Source organism: Sturnira hondurensis, unplaced genomic scaffold, assembly GCF_014824575.4.
Source record: "Sturnira hondurensis isolate 20B ecotype Veracruz unplaced genomic scaffold, ASM1482457v3 Scaffold0013515, whole genome shotgun sequence".
NCBI classification, from domain to species: domain Eukaryota; kingdom Metazoa; phylum Chordata; class Mammalia; order Chiroptera; family Phyllostomidae; genus Sturnira; species Sturnira hondurensis.
In genome coordinates, this window is record NW_028086146.1 from 8232646 (window position 1) to 8255772 (window position 23127).

The following is a 23127-nucleotide window of genomic DNA, read 5'->3' on the forward strand; positions in this document are numbered from 1 at the left end:
CTGCTGTATAGTATTCCAATATATGGATAAGTCCGAGTTTGTTTATCCATTCACTTATTGGGTGATATTTAGTTGGTTTCTAGTTTTGGGCTATGAAAAATAAAGCCATCATAAATATTTATGTAAAACAAAATAAACGTTTTAGAACTTCTGGCCAAGATGGAGGTGTAGATGGAAATACTGTGCCTCCTTGCACAACCAAAATTAAGGACAACAAAGATTTAGAAACAAAAACACAACCAGAACAGACAGAAAATTGAACTGTACAGAAGTCCGACAACCATTTAACCAGACCAGTAAGACAGGCAGAGTTGGTGGCTGGCAGAGAGGGGTTGAGGCAGGAAAAGGTGGTGGCTGCCAGACCAGGAAGTGCAGGTGGCACAGGGCTAACCATGGTCATACATTCCTGCACAGATGAACTAGGCAGAATTGGGCAGCAAGACAGACTGCACAACCCAGAGCCCCAGCAATGGGAAATAAGGCCTAAAAGCACCAATTGAAGGGGTGCCGGCTTGTGGAAGGCAGCGGAGGGGACTGAGATCCAAGAGAGTGAGGAACAGGCTCCACTGTTCCCTCTCTACCCCCACCCCCACCTACAGCATCACAACCCAGCCACTGGGTTTCCCCGCCCTGGTAAACACCTAAGGCTCCCCTACTCATTCGAAACAGGCGCAACCTGACCAAAGAAGGCTCAATCAGAAGAACAAATCAAAGCCCTAGAGCCAATACTTTTAAACGACAAAGAGATAGCCAACCTATCAGATGCACAGTTCAAAATACTGGTGATCAGGATGCTCATTGAACTGGTTGACTTTGGTCACAAATTAGATGAAAAAATGAAGGCTATACTAAGTGAAATGAAGAAAAATACACATGGATCCAATAGTGATGGGAAGGAAGCTGGGACTCAAATCAAGGGAGTGGACCAGAAAGAAGAAAGAAACAACCAAAGAGAAAAGAATGAAGGAACAAGAATTCAAAAAAAATGAGGAGAGGCTTAGGAACCTCTAGGACATCTTTAAGCGTTCCAACATCCTAATCATAGGGGTACCAGAAGGGGAAGAGAAAGAGAAACAAGTGGAACACTCATTTGAACAAATACTAAAGGAGAACTTCCCCCATCTGGCAAAGGAAATAGACTTCCAGGAAATACAAGAAGCTCAGAGAGTCCCAAAGAAGGTGGACCCAAGGAGGAACACACCAAGGCACATCATAATTACATTAGCCAAGATTAAAATGAAGGAGAGAATCCTAGAAGCAGCAAGAGATAAGGGGACAATCACCTACAAAGGAGTACTCATCAGACTGTCAGCTGATTTCTCAAAAGAGACCTTACAGGCAAGAAGGGGCTGGAAAGAAGTATTCCAAGTCATGAAAGGCAAGGACCTACATCCAAGATTGCTTTATCCAGCAAAACTTTCATTTAGAATGGAAGGACAGATAAAGTGCTTCCCAGATAAGGTCAAGTTCAAGGAGTTCATCATCACCAAGCCCTTATTATATGAAATGCTAAAGGGACTTATATAAGAAAAAGAAGATGAAAAATATTAACAGTGAAAGGACAGCAAACACACAGTTATTAACAACCACACCTAAAACAAAAGCAAACCAAGAGGACAGCTAGATCAGGAGTGGAACCATAGAAATGAAGAACACATGGAGGGTTAGAAACAGGGGGGTGGGAGGGGGAGAAGGGGGGAGAAGGCACAGAAAATAGCATAGATGGTAGGTAGAAAATAGATAGGGGGAGGGCGAGAATAGTGGGGGAAATATAGAATCCAAAGAACTTGAGACACGTGGTTATAAACTAAGGGGGGGAGAATGGTGGGGGAGGGAGTGTGCAGGTGGAGGGGAATGAAGGGGGGAAATAGAACAACTGTAATGGTATAATCAATAAAATATATATATATATATAAAGGAAACATTTGGCAATATCTGGAGACATTTTTGGATGTCACAAGTTGGGGTGAAGGGTAAGTTGCTGGCACAGAATGGGTAGAATCAAGGGATGCTAGTCAATACCTTACAATGCACAAGAGAGTCCTCTTCCCCAACCACAAAAGAGAATTAGTTGGCTGAAGTAGAGTGAACCTAAAAAATAGGCTTGAGAAAGCTGACATTAGACTAAGAGAATTTTGGAGTTTGAAGCAATTTAGATATGAGATGAATAGTTCTCAAGTTTGGCTGCCTGTGAATACACCTGGGAAGCTTTAAAATAGTGACACTTGGGTCTCATCCCTGAAGATTCTGATTTAATTTAATTGTAGCCAAAACCCTCATTTGGGGGCATGAGGAATAGGGACCTGAGGATAAGTTCTCAGTGTAACAAAGTGATAACGCTGAGACTAATAATTTCTTGGAAAAAAGAAAAAAGAAGATAAGGTAGCACTAGCCACTTCACACCACACTTTGGAAAGCAAAACATGAAACCACCTTATTTAAACTGCTTTAAAACTCAAAATCTTTTTTTTGTTCTATTTTTTTAAGTAATAGCTTCAAAGATTTTAAAAATTATTTGATCGTTTTTCAATTATATTTGTCTGTGTTTACCCCTCACCACTCCCTTCAAAGATTTTTTTTAGGAAAAAAGTGACACCCTTTTTATTTTTCATTAAAGCTTAGGGAATTGAAGCTTTAGGGAAGATACCTACCACCTCATACTTATTAGTATGGCTAATTAAACAATTTTTAAATACACTCAAATACATAACAATATTAAATGATGAGGAGGAGGAAACAGAGTGACTGGAACTCTCATACAGTACTAGTGGGAATGCAAAATGGTACAGCCACTTTGGGAAGCAGTTTGGTAGTTTCTTATAAAATTAAACCTGTACTTACCATCCCACTGTCAGGTATTTACTCAAGAAAAGTGAAATCATATTCACACAAAAACCTGTACACAAATGTCAACAGTGTCTTAACTCGTAATCACAAAAGAGGAACAGCCTAATAATGTCCTTGAACTGGTGAATGGATTAGCACAGTGGGAACATCCACACAGTGGAATACTACTAAGCATTAAAAGTGAATAAACTACTATACACAAAAACATGGATGAATTTCAAATGGATGATGCTAAGTGAAAGAAGCCAGGCTGAAAAGACTACATAATGTGTTATTCCATTTATGTGAAATTCTGGAAAAAGCAAAATTGTGGGAAGAGTAAATGGATTAGGAGTTTGAGGCTGGGAGTGGAAAGAGGTATTGAATTCAAAGGAATAAGTAACACAAGGGAAGTTTGTTGGGGGATGAATTTGTTCCATGACTTGATTTGGGTGTTAGTTTTGTGACAATGCATTTGTTTGAACTCAAAGAACTGTATACCAGGAAGAATGTTTCAGTGTATGTACATTTAAAAGTGACTAAAACAATATATAAAAACTAAAAAAATATATAGAAAAATAATAAGAAAAAAGCAACAAATTACCCAAAGCTCTGAATCCCAAAATGAGTGGGACATTTGATCAACATATTTCCAGGTATCTCTCTCTGCATATGGATTGGGGGGAAAAGATAGAAATAAATAAATATTTTACTATAAGTTTTAACTATGCAAAGAATTGTGTTGTAAATAATACTATGTTTAATTTTACTTGTTTTTGTATATACAGTCACACTGTAAATAATACTTAAAGTTTAATTTTACCTGAATTTAACAAAAGAAATAGAAACGGAAGGGTTGATGAAATTCAGATAATGGTGCTTTTTTTTTTTCATCACAAGAGATATTTTCTACAATGTCCCTCCAGGGTTAAGAAAAGAAATTATGAAACTCATTAAGAGTTGGTAACTTTTCAAAGAAAATATGCTTAACTTCAGGCAATAAAGCTTGTTTGGAAAAAGAGGTAATATAAACTGTTGCATTTGCTCCCATCCCTTGGCATTTGCCATTGATTTTTGTTGATCATATATTTTAACTTTGTCAGAAATCATAACTTTTGCATCCTGGATTACAATGATAATTCTCCTAGTTGTTTAGTCTTAACTTAATATTTAAAAGACTTTTGTAATTGCCATTAGAACTTTTACCATAGCTTTTTCATTCCTAAATTTAGTTTGATTCAAGTTTGGTTAGTCAGATTAGATAGTTCAATAGTTTTTCCGCAAAGAGTTTTATGGGTTCTATGGGACCTCAGTTTTCTAAAATGTAGAGAAATAATATCTGTTTAAACAACAACTTTGCAGTCTGTAATATTTCTGATTACTCTTTTCCTCAGAACTTTGTACATATTGTTCTCTTATTTTGTGACATCAAGTGTTGCTAGAGTTTTTTGAGACCAACTTCATTATTTTCCTTTGTAGGTATCCTGCCTTTTCTTCCTATATGCCTGAAATAGTCTTCCTTTTTACTTGAATCTTGCTAATCTAAGTGAAATATGAATCAAGTGTTGATTTTGTTAAAGTTAAATTTTATTTGAAAAAGCACTTTGGGTACTTTTGATCAATTCTGCCACCATTTCATGGAAAATCTTTTATATTATATTTCTGAATACTTATGTCTATATATATATATCATCATCTTTTGCTGATACCAATTATCTTTATATGAGATTATCTTTATTCTTCTCTTTATCATCTTTTTAAAGTCATTTTTCATCTTAACTTCCTTAATTTCTTTGAGTATTTTCTTCCATATTCATTCTGATTATCTCCTATATTTTCTCCATGACATCCATTCCAATTGTCATTGTTTCCTCTTTCACTGGGAATAAATTACCTAGTTCATTCTACCCCCTTTTAGAGCAGTGTGCTGCTTGCTATCCATTTTTCTTCAAACCAAGATTATGGAGCAGAGAGATAGTCTGGGCTAAGTGCACTCTTTAGCTGGGTTCTGTGGAATCTCAGAAGGGGGAGATGACAGAGCTCACTCCACCCAGCCAGTGCTATATCCTATTTCTTATTCATTCCTCTGACTCAGCACAGTGTCCTGAAAAAATGACAGGCTCCAGCAGCCCTACCTGTCTCTGTAAATCCCGACTTTGACTTTTCCCAGGGATGTTTACTTATTTCTCACTTCATTTATATTTGAAAATAATTAATGAGAGTTCTTATCATATTGTTAACTTACTTTTCATCAATGCTTTGCTTCTGGCTTTCCTGGTTACCAACTGAGTTTTGCTTATTTTTTTTAACATTTTATTTATTTAATTTTTAGAGAGAGAGGAAAGTGGGAAGAAAGAAAGGGAGAGAAACATTAATCGGTTGCCTCTCGCATGCCCCCAACCAGAACAATGGCCTGCATACCAGGCATGTGCCCTGACCAGGAATCAAACCTGTGAACTTTTGGTTTGCAGGACGATGCCCAACCCACTGAGGCACACCAGTGAGGGCACCAACCACATTTTGGAGTCTATGGCAGATCATTATCAATAAGATTGAAAGTACACACAGTATTTTCTCATGTTTGGTTACATATTTGGTAAACTTTTTGATTTTATTCTATTTTTTCATTTTACTTAATAATCTTGTGAGTGAATGTTCTACAGTCTTGCATGGTTGTAACATCTTCACCTGGAATCCTGATTGCGCCACTGCTTAATATCTTAGGTCTGTTTTCTCATCTATACAAATAGGAAGAAAGCCTACCACTAAATGGTAAAAGATTGCGTGAGACTTCCTGAAGAAAATTCTGGCATTCTCAAAATTATTTTGAGCCTAGTAGTTCAAACCTAGTGGTTTCTATTAGAGTATCCCATGATTCACTGGTCTGATTTTAAGAACTTAGAGGTCTGTCATTAATCAGTAGTATACTCCAGCTGTTGGCCATCTTTCTCTCTGAAGGACCAAATAGTAAATATTTTAGAGTTTGCAGGCTGTACAGTCTCTGCTGAAGCTATTTCACTCTGCTGTTGTAGCACGAAAGCATTCATAGGCAAAATGTAAACGAATGTGCCGCTGTTTCAATATAATTTATTGATAGACACTGAAGTTTGCATTTTGTATTTTCTCACATGTCACAAAATACTATTATTTTGTTTCCTCCAACTATTTAAAAAATGTAAAAAACCATTCTTTGCTCATGGTCCATATTTAAAAAGGTGCTAGGCCAGATCTGGCCCATAGGCTATCGTTTGCTAATCCTTGTATATGCCATCAGCACTCCAAGAACTTGTTAGAGAGAACAGACTGGACATTTATAGCTCCTATTAAAATACCCTTTGAGACAAATGAATTTAAGAAATATAACCCAAAAGGACATCCTATCTTTACACTCTTCTATTAATTTTAGATTCTATCTTTGAGTTAAGTTCACCTACTGGAAGACTATTAACTTGGACCAGCTTAGGTCAGCTCTAAACAGAATCTCCTTCACTGAATTAAAATTTAACATTATACTTTCTTGTTTTTATCAGTGGTCACTAGAAAATAAAACTATTTTATTTAAGCTTCTGTACTTGCAAAACAACTGGTGTCAAAAACATTCTCCAACAAATCACTTGGTGTTCTTATACGTGGTTTCCTGTAAGGACTTTCAGAATTCAGTATTAGGAAGTCCTCTCCTTTCAGATAGTTTCACAGTTCTTTTCTGTCAGCTAAGTACAATTCTTACCAAACTTCCTTCTTTACACTGGCTTCTTGGAAGCTTATCATCAGCTTTTTAAAAAATATATTTTATTGATTATGCTATTTCAGTTGTCCCAATTTTCCTCTCTTTGCCACCCTCCACCAAGCACCAACCTCCCCTCCAGCAATCCCCCCTTTAGTTCATGTCCATGATTCCTGCATATAAGTTATTTGCCTACTACATTTCCTATACTGTTCTTAATGTATCCCCTGTCTATTTTGTATCTATCAATTTGTACTTCTTACACCCTGAACCTTATCCCCCAGCCCCCCTTCCCTCTCCCAACTGATAACCCTCCAAATGAATTCCGCATCTATGATTCTGTTTCTGTCAGCTTGATTGCTTAGTTTGTTTTTTAGATTCAATTGTTGATAGTTGTGAATTTATTGCCACTTTAATGTTTATAGTTTTGATCTTCTTCTTCTTAAATAAGCCTCTTTAACATGTAATATAATAATGGCTTGGTAATGATGAACTCCTTTAGTTTTTTCTTGTCTGGGAAGTACTTTATCTGCCCTTTGATTCTAAATGATATCTTTGTTGGGTAGAATAGTCTAGGTTGTAGGTCCTTGCTTTTCATTACTTTGAATACTTCTTGCCATTCCCCTCTAGCCTGCAAAGTTTTTGTTGAGAAATCAGCTGATAGTCTTATGGGAACTCCTTTGTAGGTAACTGTTTACATTTCTTTTGCTGCTTTTAAGATTCTCCCTTTATGTTTAACATCTGGCATTTAAATTATGATGTGTCTTGGTGTGGGCCTGTTTGCATCCATCTTATTTGGGACTCTGTGCTTCTAGGACTTTCATGTCTATTTCTTTGACCAAATTAAGTTAGTTTTCCTTCATTATTTTTTAAAATAAGTTTTCAATTTCTTGCTCTTCCTCATCTCCTTCTGGCATCCCTATTATTTGGATGTTGCTAGGTTTGAAGAAGTCCCAGAGGCTCTTCAGCCTACCCTAGTTTCTTTGAATACTTTTTTCTTCTTGCTGTTCTGATAGAATGCTTTTTTCCTCTTTATGTTCCAAATCATTGATTTGATTCTTGGCTTCATTCCCTGCACTGTTGGTTCCCTATAGATTTTCTTTTACTTCACTTAATGTAACCTTCATTTCTGCCTGGGTCCTTTTTATGCTATTGAAGTGCCCAATAAGTTCCTGGAGCATCCTGATAGCCAGTGTTTGAATTCTGCATCTGATAGTTTCCTTATCTCCATTTCATTTAGTTCTCTTTTTTTGGAGTTTTGTTCTGTTCTTTCATTTAGGACATATTTCTTTGTCTCCTCAGTTTGGCAGCCTCCCTGTGTTTGTAGGTCCCAGCCTCACACCATGTCCCTACCCAGGGTCCCAGTGCCAGGAAGATAAGTCCCCATAACTTCTGGCTATAAAACCCCAGAAGGGATGAAGTTGGTGAAAGGAACTACTGTATTCTCAAAAAGTGCCTTTTAAAGGACCCTTACATGGACTTACTCAGACTCACTTCTTCTGAGCTCCAGCACTAGGGTAGCAACCTGAAAGTCACCTATGGCATACAGGGAAGAACTGAAGTGTCTGGCATTAGGGAAAGAGCCGGGGTACAGCTTTCTCCCATACAGACAGGTGGGCAGAGGGCATTGTTCCTTTTCTGAGCCCTCCCCTCAAGAGCCGCAGAACTGGCAGGTGGGAACCGTATGTAAACTCCATTAACCTAGCTCACATAGTTTGCTCTGCTCTGGGTAATCCCTGAGGCTCCACCCCACCCAATTTATGGCCTGCCCAGGCTGTTAATAGTGGCTTTTTCATATAAATGGCTGGTCTTAGCTCAGGCTTCACATCTTCCTAAATCCTGTCGAGCAGGCAACAACCAGCCTCATTGAGTCTCCAGCCTCTATATCTATAGCTAAGTGGCCCTAGGACTACTACTAGCAGTAGCCCACTTTGGATCACAGTTTGGTTTTGCCTGGGAACCTCCAAGCCCAGCACAAGTGGAAGCCATCTGCAGATTACTTTGTAGCTCATGCTGGGTGGCCCTGGGTGGAACACAGGTGGCAGCTGTTCTGGCCTGTACTACCCAGGAACCCCCAGAGCCTGAGAACCCAGTGGATTGCTACAGACAACACTGGAAACAACTACCCTGGCCCTACACATATAGTCCTCCACGGAGGATGCAGATAGGTTGTCAGTGTTCACAGCCATTTTTGAAGCTGACTGGCCAGGTTAAATCCCTTCCATTGACCTGCCAACAGTAATCAAGGCTTAACTACAAGAGGAGAGTGTACTCAGCCCACAAGAAAGGTGCACCTCAAGTACCCAGCTTGGGTCATAGGGGAATTTGCACCACTGGACCCTATGGGACACATACTATATCAGGCCACATTACCAACACATGAAGTCAAAGTAGCTCTACCTAATACATAGAAACAAACATAGGGAAGCTATCAAAATGGGGAGAAAAGGCACACAGCCAAAATGAAAGAATAGATAAAAATTCCAGAAAAAGAACTAAACAAAATGGAGATAAGCAACCCATCAGGTGCAGAGTTCAAAACACTGGTTAGAAGGATGCTCAAGGAACTTAGTGAGTACCTCAATAGCATGAAAAAGACCTATGCAGAAATGAAGAATACACTAATGGAAATAAAGAACAATTTATAGGGAATCAACAGTAGAATGGTTGAAGTCAAGAATCAAATAAATGATATGTAATATAAGGAACAAACACCAACCAATCAGAGCAAGAAGACAAAGGAATCCAAAAAATTGAGGATAGACCAGCAGTCTCTGGGATAACTTCAAACATATAAATATTTGCTTCATTTGGGGTTCCAGCAGAAAAAGAGAAAGAGCAAAAAATTGGAACTCTACTTGAAAAAATAATGCAAGAAAAATTCCTCAATTTGGTGAAAAAAATAGACATGCAAGCCCTGGAAGCACAGTCAGTCTCAAACAAGATGGACACAAACAGGCCCACTCCAAGACATATCACAATTAAAAGTCAAAGGTTAAAGATGAAGAGAGAATCTTAAAATCAGCAAAATAAAAGAAATTAGTTACCTACAAAGGAGTTCCCATAAGAATGTCAGCTGATTTCACAAAAGAAACTTTGCAGCCTAGCAGGAATTGACAGGAATTATTCAGTCATGAAAAACAGGGCATTGCTGTCAAGATTGCTCTACCCAGCAAAGCTATCATTTAGAATCAAAGGGCAGGTAAAGAGCTTCCCAGACAAGAAAAAACTAAAGGAGTTCATCATCACCAAACCATTATTATATGAAATGTTAAAGGGACTTATTTAAGAAGACGATCAAAACTATGAACAATAAAATTGCAAACACATATCTATCAACAATTGAATCTAAAAAGCAAACTAAGCAAACAAGAACAAAAACAGAATCATGGGTACAGAGTACATTTTGATGGTTGCCAGATGGGTGGGGGGTGTGGGAAAATAAGTGAAGAGGTAAGGGGATTAAAGAGTATAAATAGGTAGTCACAGAATAGCGGATATAAAGTACTGTTTAGGAAGTGGAGTAGCCAAAGAACTTATACATATGAACATGGACATGAACAAAGGGATGGGGATTGCCTGAGAAAGTGGTGGGATGCTGGATAAAGGGCAGAAAGGGGCAAAACTGCAATGACTGTAACAGCATAATCAATAAAATATAATTTACAAGGAAAAAAAGAGAACAGATACACAACTTGCCAGGATGAGCCTTAAGGCTTTCCTATTCAAAGTCGGTCCCCAGACCTGCAACTTTAGTATCTCCTGGGAAGTTGTTAGAACTGCTTGGACTACACCACAGATCTACGCATCAGAATCTGTGTTTTAACAAGGTGCACAGGTTATTTGTATGAACATTAAAGTTTCAGAAGCAAAATTGTCTTGGAGCACTGTTCTCAAATTTAGCTACATGTCAGAATAAACTGGAAGACCTTAAACATTAATGATGCATACTTCCAGAGATTCTTATTGAGTTAGGTCTGAGATAAAATGTCCTGCCACCAGACATTTTAAAAGTTTCTCAGATACAGTGGTACCTTGGTACTCATCATTAATTCATTGTGGAATTTGTGATAATTGCTGAAACCGACAAGTACTGTGCAAGCAACAAGTGATGAAGCATTTTCTCTTGTGGGGTGGTGTCGTGATTCCTTAAGTTCTAGCAAAAAGTGTGATGAGTCCCAAGAAAAGGCCAATGCTGAAACATTTGTTTCTCTTCACTGCAATGAGTACAGGGTTTGACAAGTTCTGAAGCTGACAAGTACCCAGGTATAACTGTAATTGTAATGCTCTGCAGTACCCGCTATCTTAGAACTGGCTCAGTGCCTTACAGAAATCCAATGAAACCCTGACCTCAGACATCCTGATTTTTTAAATATATTTTATTGATTATGCCATTACAGTTGTTCTATTCCCCCCTTCATTCCCCTCCGCCCTGCACACCCCTCCTCCACCATTCCCCCCCTTTAGTTTATGACCATGTGTCTCAAGTTCTTTAGATTCTATATTTCCCCCACTATTCTTGCCCTCCCCCTCTCTATTTTCTACCTACCATCTATGCTACTTATTCTCTGTACCTTCTACCCCCTTCTCCTCCTCCCATTCCCCTGTTGCTAACCCTCCATCTGTTCTTCATTTCTATGGTTCTGCTCCTGATCTAGCTGTCCTCTTGGTTTGTTTTTGTTTTAGGTGTGGTTGTTAATAACTGTGTGTTTGCTGTCCTTTCACTGTTCAGATTTTTCATCTTCTTTTTCTTAGATAAGTCCCTTTAGCATTTCATATAATAAGGGCTTGGTGATGATGAACTCCTTGAACTTGACCTTATCTGAGAAGCACTTTATCTGTCCTTCCATTCTAAATGAAAGTTTTGCTGGATAAAGCAATCTTGGCTGTAGGTCTTTGGATTTCATGACTTGGAATACTTCTTTCCAGCCCCTTCTTGCCTGTAAGGTCTCTTTTGAGAAATCCGCTGACAGTCTGATGGGTACTCCTTTGTAGGTGACTGTCCCCTTATCCCTTGCTGCTTCTAGGATTCTCTCCTTCATTTTAGTCTTGGCTAATGTAATTATGATGTGCCTTGGTGTGTTCCTTCTTGGGTCCAACTTCTTTGGGACTCTCTGAGCTTCCTGGATTTCCTGGAAGTCTATTTCCTTTGCCAGACTGGGGAAGTTCTCCTTTATTATTTGTTCAAATAAGTTTTCCACTCGTGGCTGTTTCTTTCCCCCTTCTGGTACCCCTATAATCCGGATGTTGGAACGTTTAAAGATGTCCTGGAGGTTCCTAAGCCTCTCCTCATTTTTTTGAATTCTCATTTCTTCATTCCTTTCTGGTGGGATGTTTTGTTCTTCCTTCTGGTCCATTCCATTGATTTGAGTCCCAGTTTCCTTTCCATCACTATTGGTTTCCTGTGCATCTCCCTTCATTTCAATTAGTTTAGCCTTCATATGTTCCTCTAATTTATGACTATAATCAACCAGTTCTATGAGCATCCTGATCACCAGTATTTTGAACTGTGCATCTGAGAGGTTCGCTATTTCTTGTTCGCTTAGAGTTATTGGCTCTGGGGCTTTGAGTTCTTCCTGAGCCATATTTTGGACTGTTCATGCTTGTTACCTATGAGGATCCCTTGTTACCCTAGGTGTTCACCAGGGCGGGGCACCTCAGTCGCTGGGTTGTGATGCTGTATGTGGGGGTGGGGTCAAAGAGGAGCAATGGTGGTCCCCTCTGATGCCTCCCACTGCTGGGGCCTGCGCAGTCTGTCTCACTGCTCACTCCTCTGCTGGCCCATCTGCATGCGAATGTGTGACTGCCACCCTGCCCCCTCACTGGGTCCACCCGATGCTACCCCATGCCTGGGATTTGTCCACGGCTGCCTGGGTGCCCGAGGTGGGAGGGATCCTTCCTGCCCGACCCTGCTCTGCTGCTGGCTCCGCCCCTGTTACTTGTCCCGTTGAACAGTTCATGGTTGTCAGATTTCCATATAGTTCAATTTTCTGTTCTTTGGCTGTGTCTTTGTTTACTAAACCTTTGTTGTCTTTAAACTTGGTTGTGGGAGAAGGCACAGTGTTTCCACTTATGCCTCCATCTTGGCGGAAGTAGGCCTGATTTTTTTAAATGATACTAAAAACTTAATATAAAATTTACTATTTAACCAATGGTTAAATACATGAGACTTCCAGTATTAACTACTTTCATGAAGTAGTTACTTTCATAACTATCACAACTATCCACTTCTAGAACTTTTTTATTATCCCACGCAGAAAGTCCATAACTATATGCAGTTATCCCCATTTTCCCTCCCATCCCCATTAGCCTGCTCTCTGTCTCTATGTATTTACTTATTCTGGAATATTTTTATAATGGAATCATTATTTTTATAATGATTTGAGCTCTGAAAGACAGAATGAGTATTGGTGGCAATCAGTACTTGATGCCAGTTGTTTTGGCTGTTGTTTTTTATTTTCTATGAACCTTTTTTGAAAATTGGTATAGAAAAAATTAAGACAGTTTTACAATAAAACTCCCATTAATTAAGAAAAAACAGGAAAGAAATGAAACAATGAATCAAAGTGTCCAAATCTCCCCATGGTATGTATGGTTGCCAAATAAAACACAGGATGCTCAGTTAAATTTGAATTTCGGATAAACAATGAGTAAACTTCTGGTAAGCAGAAACTGTGTTTATAAAGTACTTACACTAAAAAATTATTCATTTTTTCTGTTTTTTCCTAAATCAGGCAACCCTAATGACAGAAGATTCTTTGAAGGGAAGGGTGTTCCTTGGATGTGTTGTGAAAAGGTCTAAGAAGTAGGGGGTGGTCTGTGTCTGAGCTATTCCAGCTGCCTTCTGAAGGTGGAGGAATTTTTTGTGTTACAGGATGTATTTTGCAGTGTCTGTATAATTCACTTGGTACTTCACTGCACACTCCAAATAGTTGCAATCACTACGGCTGCTGCTGGAATTGCTGCACTGGTTAGTTTATCATATGGTGCACCAATTGGGTAATTCAAGGAGAGTGTGATTAAGGGACTAGTTACAATGCTGTGGGAAGTGGGTAGGAAACCACGGGGGGGAGTATAATAACACAATGCAGGCTGAGTTACCTCATTTAGGCCTAAAAGCTGTGTGGACAGGTCACTTCACAGGCCTTTTGGCCACCTATCAAGGAACCTCGACAGTGAGCCTGTAGGCAGGGAGCTGGAGGATATATTCCTCCCCTTCACTGTCCTTCCTCTGTTCTATAGGAGATCTCAGGTTCCTGAATCCAAGCAGAAGTCACACAGGCCAGCCTCTCAGTCACAGGGAGGGTGGAGAAGAGCAGAGAGTCTATGGAGGGGCAAATGGAAGACTCAAGTTCAAATACTCCTCTGTGACTTTTAATAATTTTACATAATCACCTCTCTTGATCCTTACAGCAGTTTTACATATAAGGAAAATGCTATTCCTGCTCCCGTTTACTGATGTAGTAAAAGGTTAGTGATATTGAATAACTTGCTCAGGGTCACACAGCTAATAAACAGTGCTAGAATCCAAAAGTATCTATGCACCTCCATTTCACTATAAAAGACTTCCTGGTGACATTTTTTCATTATTTAAAAAAATTTTTATAAGAGTTTATTTGAGCTAAACTGATGGTGTATGAGTGTGATCTCCAATGCTTCCTATTGTCATTTTTTAAAAACTTTCATGGAAGGAACCTTACAGGCCCCCAACACTTCTATCTAAAGCATGATTCCTTTTTGCCATTCAGTTCATCTTGTACCTGGGGCTGTCCTCGTCTAGGTGAACACACCAAGAGTATGTCCAACCAAGATATTTAGGGCAGGGGCCACAGCTTCCTGTAGGCATTCTTCTGACTATCTAAGAATTACATTTCACTGCTGAACTTTGATGAGCCTTGGTTTGCCCAATGATAACACAGAAGTGGATAGTGTAAAATATATTAATCTCTATAGTCTCCCTTAAAATCTGTAGTGTTTTCTGAAGAAGATACCAAGTTGTCCTGTTAAAATAAGTTAGAGCAAACTTAGACTCCCTATGTTAAATTAGTTTAATTTCTGATATGTATATAAGTCAGGAGATGGAATGTGGGTTTAAAGCTCTCATTGTAGTCAGAACATAAAAGATAGTTCAGTTAGTGCAGTGATTTTCAACTGGTACACCACAAGAATTTTTGAAACATGCAACACCTGACTGTTTTAGTCAGGGGCACTGACCTCTTTTCTCTTAGATTGTCAAAAAAAAGACAACAGCCAACACAACAATAGCTGCCTGGTGGGAATGAATCAGACTTATACCTATTTTTTGTCAGATCAGAAATAAATTTATGTGTACCATGAGATGATAAAGGTTGAAAATTGCTGAGTTAGTATATACTAAATTTTGGAAAGTGGAAATAATGGAATGGAAACAGTTCCATATTATTGACTGTTTTAATATTATTCCATATTATTGACTGTTTCTAGAAAATGATACAAAGAGATAAAAGCTAAGCAACAACGACAAAAATGTTAATCCCATTACCCACAAAAGCTGGGGTCTTTCCTTTTACTTGGGTTTTTGAATCATTATTTTCCCAGTAAAGAAATTTTTAATTGAGTTTATAGTTCTCTTAGAGTTGCATACGTTATTTCCACTATTACATTTACTTCTCTTTATATATTTTCTATAGTTATATATATATTTTTCTTTCTACTTTCCTGTTTAGGATTCCTTTTTTAGTAGCAAAGAAAATATTTTTAGCTCAAAACTCAGTTTCAGAGGGAAATTAGTAAAGTAGGGGAGAATTTTGTGTTTTGAACTCAGCTTTCTCTTTCAGCCTTTACTTTTCTTTTCTTCTTCTTCTTTTTTTTTGAGCACAGGTGTTCTGTGGGCCTAAATTCTGTGTTCACCATGCCTGTTCTGTAAGCCCTGACTTCCCCTCAGCTATCCTCATGTAGGGATCCCTCTTCTTGCTTCCATTAGGCATGCTTCTATGCAGTACTTACCACACACGTCTTCTGCCACCTAGATCAGAGGGTCCTCTGGGCAGAAAGGATGTATCAACTCTCTCAGTAGCTCAAATGTGCCTTGCACGTAATAAATTCTTTCAACAAATGTTTGTTAAAGGAATGATGGATTCTCTCACCCCTTTGGTGAAATCTTTCTGCTAGTAGGAGCTCCACAGTAAAGGGTGCAGGAAAGAGGCAGCTGGGCACAGAGAGAAACCTCTCATTAATTTTGTGTCACCCTCACCAGAGTCACCTTTACTGCTTCTCAAAGAGTCCTTTGGGTTGCAATAGAGCTTGGACTAAAAGGGGCTTCCTTTGCAGTTTTGAGCTTTGTAACAAAGGTCTTCTAAAGATAGTATCTGGGTCTTTGATGTCTAATTCTAGCTGAAAAGAAAAATAACTTAAGGAATGACTCACGGGTGGAAACTACAGGTCAGGAAAGCAGATAATGCTATTAGAGTCTGGGTAATTTGGAAGACAAAATGGTCATTCTGGGAGCCCTTAAATCATACAAAGCCAATGAGTTAGCTTAGTCTGTCTGCTCATAATATCAGCCCTGGATAATGCTGTGACTTACTGTTGGGAAATAGGTAAGGTGACCAACTGTCTTGGTGTGTGCAGTACTATCTCCATTTTAGCACTGAATTTTCCATATTTCAGAGAATCCTTAGTCCTGGGCAAACCAGGGCATTTGGTCACCTTATAAGACCCAAATGTAAGGGTGGACTGTAGTCTCTTAATTTTAACGTTAATACAGCTGTTAACTTGGCCTGCAGTACTTGTGAGAAATAGATAATTTATTAAATAAGTAAACAACTAGCTCAGTTTGGGAGGATGTTAGCTTTGCAATCTCATTATGATAAGGCAATATTACAACTAGTAAATAGCTCCCAGATATAGCTATAAAAATAACAACAGTTACATAATTAAACTTCCCTGGCTTAAGCCACTAAGCCACTAAGACATTGCTAAATTTTAGCTTCACGTGTGAAAATAACGTCTTACATCTGCAAAGATATTGCATTACACACATTCAAAAAAAGGTTTTTATTTTTCTGACTTAGTTTACTTTTGTTTTAATCAGAGGTTCTATCAGTTTTCACCATAGTCACTGAACACAGTTGGTTTGTTTTTGTAGAGTATCATTCAGATGAATACCCATTGGTATTGTTTACTGAAAGCACTATACTGTGTTATTTATTTTTAAAGCATATTTTAAAAACTATCCTCTCATTTATAGCTCACCTGCACTTAATATAAATTTTGGAGAGTTAGCTTCATCTATAGAGATAAAAATAGAGAGGAGATAAAGAGTGGAGAGTCACCAAACAGCTTCTAGTCTTCCAGTGCCCACAGTGCTACAATTATTTATCATGGGAACATAGAGAAAGCAGTACTATTTATGAATCACAAATGAATAATAATACCAACCAAAGTCATACAGTTAAAACAATTAAAAGCACATTACTAAATAATGTGGGTTAAGGAGAAAGCAAAAGGAAATTATAAAACATGTAAAGATGAGTGGACACAGAAGCATTACTTTCAAAATGTGTGCTTTGTAGACAAGTTGCTTAGAAGAGCACCTGTATATGTATTAGAAAATAGGGAATGTTAAAAATTAATTAAGCAAAGTTTCAAATAAAAATGTAACATCTTAGTCCAAGAATCAAGCAAGGAGAACAAAATGAACACAAAGAAAAGGGAAAAAATGTAAAAAAAATGTAATGACAGAAAATATGCAACAGAAAAGCATAGTAAAGTCAGTTGAACTTGAGGAAGTTCTCCTTTTACGTAGAGCTCTCAGGTGCCCAGGCACTGACTTTCTTGGATTCTCACCTCCCAGCCCAAGCAATAAGGGTCATGGTCATTGAAATGGAGAAAGGAGGAGAGCAGGAAATCCATGATTATTCCTCGGCATGGAGGACTGCACCTCTGCATGGAGAATCGTAACTAACATTTACTAAGGTCTATGTGTCAATCATTATGCTAGGCAGGTTATATACATTTTTTGGTTTAATAATCTTTCTCATTTACAGATAAGAGTACTGAAGCAAAGCATAGCTTAGTAATTTCCTCACGTTCACCAAACAGTAAGTAATGGAGCTTGGACTTGAACTCTCAAAAGGCCATTGGAGTTTAATTTACCACATGTCAGTTGCCATTGGTTTTAGAAGCATCTTGTTTTGAAAACGTATATCTGTCTGAAAAGGTCATGGGGCTATTAGTCATTTACATTTTGAGTAAAATGGTTTAAATAGATTGCTTTCCTCTTTACACCTAGCTGAGGTTACCTGTATTAAAAGAATGGGGCATTTGAAATGGTGGGAGAGGGAGAAGTAATGCAGTAGGAGTGGTCTTTGTTTGGAGACTGAGGCCCTCCTTGGACTATAAGACAGCTGCGGCCTGGATGAGATGGTAAACAAAAGTACAAAAAGGGAAGTGGGAAGATGCCAAAGATAAATCTGAAGATTTCAAAATTCTGGCTAGGGTTAGCTCCACCCCCCAAAAGAGAACGGCAAGTTCTTCCTCTTTCTCTGCCCTTAACAAATCAGTCTTCTGTTCCCAGGACCAATAGGTCCAGATCCAAGGGCTGTGCTAAGGGAAATAGAGTTGGAAGGGACTTTGGAGTCCATCCATCCTACTCACCACCAGCGCCCGCCCCCATACATTATCCCAGACTACCCCTGACCATCCTTGCTGGAGCAGTGTTAGAAAACTAGCTTCTTTATAGGACAGTCCATGTCCATTCTGGGCTTGAGCTAATTGTTGAAACGTCTTTCCTATCATTAGAAAAAATTCTGTCTCCCTTCAGCGTCCCCTCTTCGGTCCTACTTCTGCCCTCTGGAATTTTCGGTCTGTGTGGTGTTTGTTCCAGTGGAATTTGACCTGTCATGTATTGTTGTTTTTGGCTGATTTGTTAAGTTGATTAGGTCCCTCTATAAACTCAGTGCTTTTGGATCAAGGTAAAATGTGGTAAAATGTTCAATCAATTATTTTTTCAGAAAGATCTTGATACTGCTCTGTTTCAAAAAGAAAAATGGGCACTGGCCAGGTAGCTCAGTTGGTTAGAGCATCATCCTATTACACACCAGGTTGTGGATTTGATTCCTGATCAGAGCACATACAAGAAGCAACGAATGAATGCATAAATACGTGGAACAACAATTCTTGTTCCTCTCTCTCTCTCTAAAGTAAATAAATAAAGAGAAAATGCTCTCAACTTACAGAGTCATTTTTTGAGAATAGCCTTATATAAAAATACATAGAGTAATCTATGTTTTAAAACCTCCCAGTAAGTATGTTTTCTTGATGATAAACAATGCTTGAGAGCTACTTTTGTTCTTTTGTTGTGTAATAAAATAGATGTTCAGAAGAGGACATCATCTAGTTAACCAACCTGGACAAATTTCCACTTCATTTTAATTTTTTAAATTTTATTTTTTAATTATAGTTTATATTCAATATTATGTTGTATTAGTTTCATGGGTATAGCATGGTGGTTAGAAAATCATGCACTCACAGTGTTCTCATATTTCCAGTGCCCACCTGGCATGATACATTTATTACAACATTATTGACTGTATTCCCTATGCTGAACTCTATATCCAGTGATGGTTTTGTAACTGTCAATTTGTACTTCTTAATCCCTTCACCTTAATCCCTTCACCCAGCCTCCCAATCCCTGTCTTCTCTCATCTGGCAGCCGTCACTCTGTTCTCTGTATGAGTTTGTTTCAATTTGGTTTGTTTGTTTATTCTGTTTTTTAGATTTCACATGTAGGTGAAATCATATGGTATTTGTCTTTCTCTGATTGACTTATTTTACTTCCACTTCACTTAAAATTTTTTTAAAATTTATTGATTTGAGAGAGAATGACAGAGAGAGAGAGAGAATCATTGATTTGTTATTCTACTTATTTATGTATTATTGGTTGATTCTTGCCCCTACCAGGGACTGAACCCACAACTGTAGCATATAGAGATGATGCTCTAACCAACTGAGCTACTCAGCCAGGGCTCCACTTCACTTTTAATTTAAAATGTGACAATTAAAATCATACTGAGGTACCTTTTTATTTCTTTTTAATATATTTTATTGATTATGCCATTACAGTTGTCCCATTTTGCCCCCTTCATTTCCCTCCACCCTGCACACCCCCTCCCCCACCATTCCCCCCTTTAGTTCATGTCCATGTGTCACAAGTTCTGTAGATTCTATATTTCCCATATTATTCTTCCCCCCATCTATTTTCTACCTACCGTCTATGCTACTTATTTCCTGTACCTTCTCCCTCCTTCTCCTCCTCCCACTCCCCTGTTGCTAACCCTCCATGTGATCTTCATTTCTATGGTTCTGCTCCTGGTCTAGCTGTCCTCTTAGTTTGCTTTTGTTTTAGGTGTGGTTGTTAATAACTGTGAGTTTGCTGTCCTTTCACTGTTCAGATTTTTTATCTTCTTTTTCTTACATAAGACCCTTTAACATTTCATACAGTAAGGGCTTGGTGGTGATGAACTCCTTGAACTTGACCTTATCTGAGGAGCACTTTATCTGCCCTTCCATTCTGAATGAAAGGTTTGCTGGATAGAGCAATCTTGGATGTAGGTCCTTGCATTTCATGACTTGGAATACTTCTTTCCAGCCCCTTCTTGCCTGTAAGGTCTCTTTTGAGAAGTCAGCTGATAGTCTGATGGGAACCCCTTTGTAGGTGACTGTCCCCTTATCTCTTGCTGCTTCTAGAATTCTCTCCTTCAGTTTAATCTTGACTAATGTAATTATGTTGTGCCTTTGTGTGTTCCTCCTTGGATCCAACTTCTTTGGGACTCTCTGAGCTTCTTGGATTTCCTGGAAGCCTATTTCTTTTGCCAGATTGGGGAAGTTCTCCTTTATTATTTGTTCAAATAAGTTTTCCACTTTTCCCCTTCTGGTATTCCTATAATTCGGATGCTGGAATGTTTAAAGATGTTCTGGAGGTTCCTAAGCCTCTCCTCATTTTTTTGAATTGTTGTTTCTTCATACTTTTCTGTTTGGTCATTTTTTTTCTTCCTTCTGGTCCACTCTCTTGATTTGAGTCCAAGTTTCCTTTCCAACATATTGGTTTCCTATGCATTTCCCTTAATTTCAATTAGTTTAGCCTTCATTTATTCCTCTAATTTATGGCTAAAATCAACCAGTTCTGTGAGCATCCTGATCACCAGTATTTTGAACTGTGCATCTGATAGGTTGGCTATCTCTTTGTCGCTTAGAAGTATTGGCTCAGGGGCTTTGAGCTGTTCTTCTTGAGCCATAATGTTTTGGTCTGTTCTTGCCTGTTCTGTATGAGGGGCAGAGCCTTAGGTGTTCACCAGGGCAGGTCGACCCAGTTGCTGCATTGTGATGCTGTATGTAGGGGCGGGGTCAGAGAGGGGCAATGGCGTTTGTTTCGCTCTCTCTCGGATTTCAGTCCCCTCTGCTGCTTCCTGCAAGCAAATCGGGCCCTTCTGGTGCTGGTTCCCAGGTGTGTGGACTTGTGCACCGTCCAGGACCCTGTGGGTCTCTCCAATAAATTCTTGGTGAGCCTGGGAGCCTCTCCCAGTGTCTCAACCCCTGAAAGTTTTTCCAATGGTGCTTTTAGGCTTTATTTCCTGGTGTTGGGGCCCTGGGTTGTGCGGTCTGCCTCACTGCTCACTCCTTTGCTTGGTTTATCTGCACGCAAATGTGTGACTTCAGTCAGCCAGCTGCCTTGCACCCTCACTGGGTCTGCCTGTTGCCACCCCACACCTGCTATTTGGGTGGGTCCGGCCACTTTTTCCTGTGTGACCCCGCTCTGCCAGCCGCTGACTCCACGCCTCTTACTGGTCTGGCTGAATGGTTCGTTGTGGTCGGACTTCGGTACAGTTGTTCAATTTTCTGTGTTTTGGTTGCATTTTTGTTACTAAAACTTTGTTGTCTTTAAACTTGGTTGTGCAAGGAGGCACAGTGTTTCCACCTATGCCTCCATCTTGGCTGGAAGTCCATTTTTATTTCTATCATTTAGTTGTAAAATAAAGCAACACACATAATGATATTTAACATTTTTTAGGAGAGGGTAAAACTACTACTCTCATACATAACTATTGGTATTACAAAAGTCTTTCAGAAGTCATTTTAGTAATATCTATCAAGAGATTTAAAAATATATATATATCCTTTGGCCCAGTAGAACCTTCTGGAAATTTGTACTAAGGAAATAATGAAAACATTAAAAAATATCTGATGAAAATTTGCAATCTGTTATAGGAAAGTTATTTGTAATAGTGAAAATTGCTCACAGCCTAAACATCCAACAATAGGAGATGGTTGATAAGATTGCATGACACCCACTCAATATGAGTTGAGACTGCCATTACAGATAATCATTATGAAATAAAAAACCATTTTGTGTAATCTAGATGGTCCTGGTGGAAAAATCTTAGGTAAGTCATTAGTATGCAAGCACAAAAATGTTGAGAATCACTAGTTTGTAGCCACATGAAAAATATTACAACATATTAAAAAAATCATGTATACAAAGAAATACACTGAAATTACTCTTATTATAGAAAGATGGAGAATTTTATAATTAATAAAGATAGTAACACAATGCCTAATTTTTAGCCAAAAAGTGCTTCATAATTTTCCCCTGGACTATTGCCAAGAACTGCATCACTAACCTTAACTAGCAGAAATATAGAACTGTTACTATACTCTTGTTGGGAATGTAACAAGACTGTCAATGTGAAAAAACCTTCTTTAAAAAATAAATGTCCCAGGGATCTATTTAACCTCTTATTCCTTCCTGCATGGCTCCTCTAACAAAACTGGAGAGAGACAAAGAAGAAAGGGGCTTTTCTAGATGCAGATTTTTGTAGTATCAACAAGAACGCTAACAGATAGACCCATTTTCTTCTCTACAATACTCTGCTTGTTGCACCCTGTGCTTTGGGAGGAAAACCTACTTATGCGGCTGGTTGCAAATAAAAGGGAGGGAAAGGGAACAGATGCTGGCGGAGTGGATTCAGAAGCTGGGCTATATGATCCTCTGGCCAGTGGAGTTGGAGGTGGATTGCTTGGTTAAATACAAACCTCTTCCTTGGTCTTTCTATTTCTACTGGGCTCTTAGAGAAACTTAAGATGTTTTACACATTTTGGTTGATTCCTTTACTCCATTTTTCTTCTCCAACTTCATTATGGAAGATTATCTAGTGTTTCCAATTTGTCTGGCCTTGACTGATAATAGCAAGAAACACTAGCTGTTGGAATGTGCTTCAGTATTTGAGTCTCCAAACCCCTTGTGCATTGCAGACTGTGAGACCCAGAGTCAATGTAAGGACATGACACTGCTGGTCAGTTTTCACATGTGTATGCCACCAAACACACAAAAATGTGGCCCATATTAGTCAGCTGTTGTTGCCCCGAATCTGAGTAACAGCTCCCAAACTCAGTGGCTTATAAAAACAAGTATTCACAGGTCTGCAGATGAGCTACAATTGCTGTGCTTCCATTGCAGGTCAGCTAGGCTTGTCTCAGAGCTTCAGGCTAGGATCATGTCTGCTCCACATATTCTCACAATCTCAGTAGCTACCTGAGGC

The 23127-nt window shown here is 38.8% G+C and overlaps 1 protein-coding gene across 3 annotated transcripts in view; it reads left to right on the forward strand.

Moving 5' to 3' along the window:
* JAK2 (Janus kinase 2) overlaps nt 1-23127 on the forward strand; it is a 150843-nt gene that overhangs the window by 34022 nt on the left and 93694 nt on the right. For 2 of the 3 annotated variants that reach the window (XM_037061776.1, XM_037061777.1), the window contains one exon: nt 17578-17631. The exons of the other annotated variant lie outside the window; for it this stretch is intronic. The gene's annotated coding sequence lies outside the window, so the exon portion shown is untranslated. The remainder of the gene's footprint in view (nt 1-17577; nt 17632-23127) is intronic. 3 annotated transcript variants of the gene reach the window in all.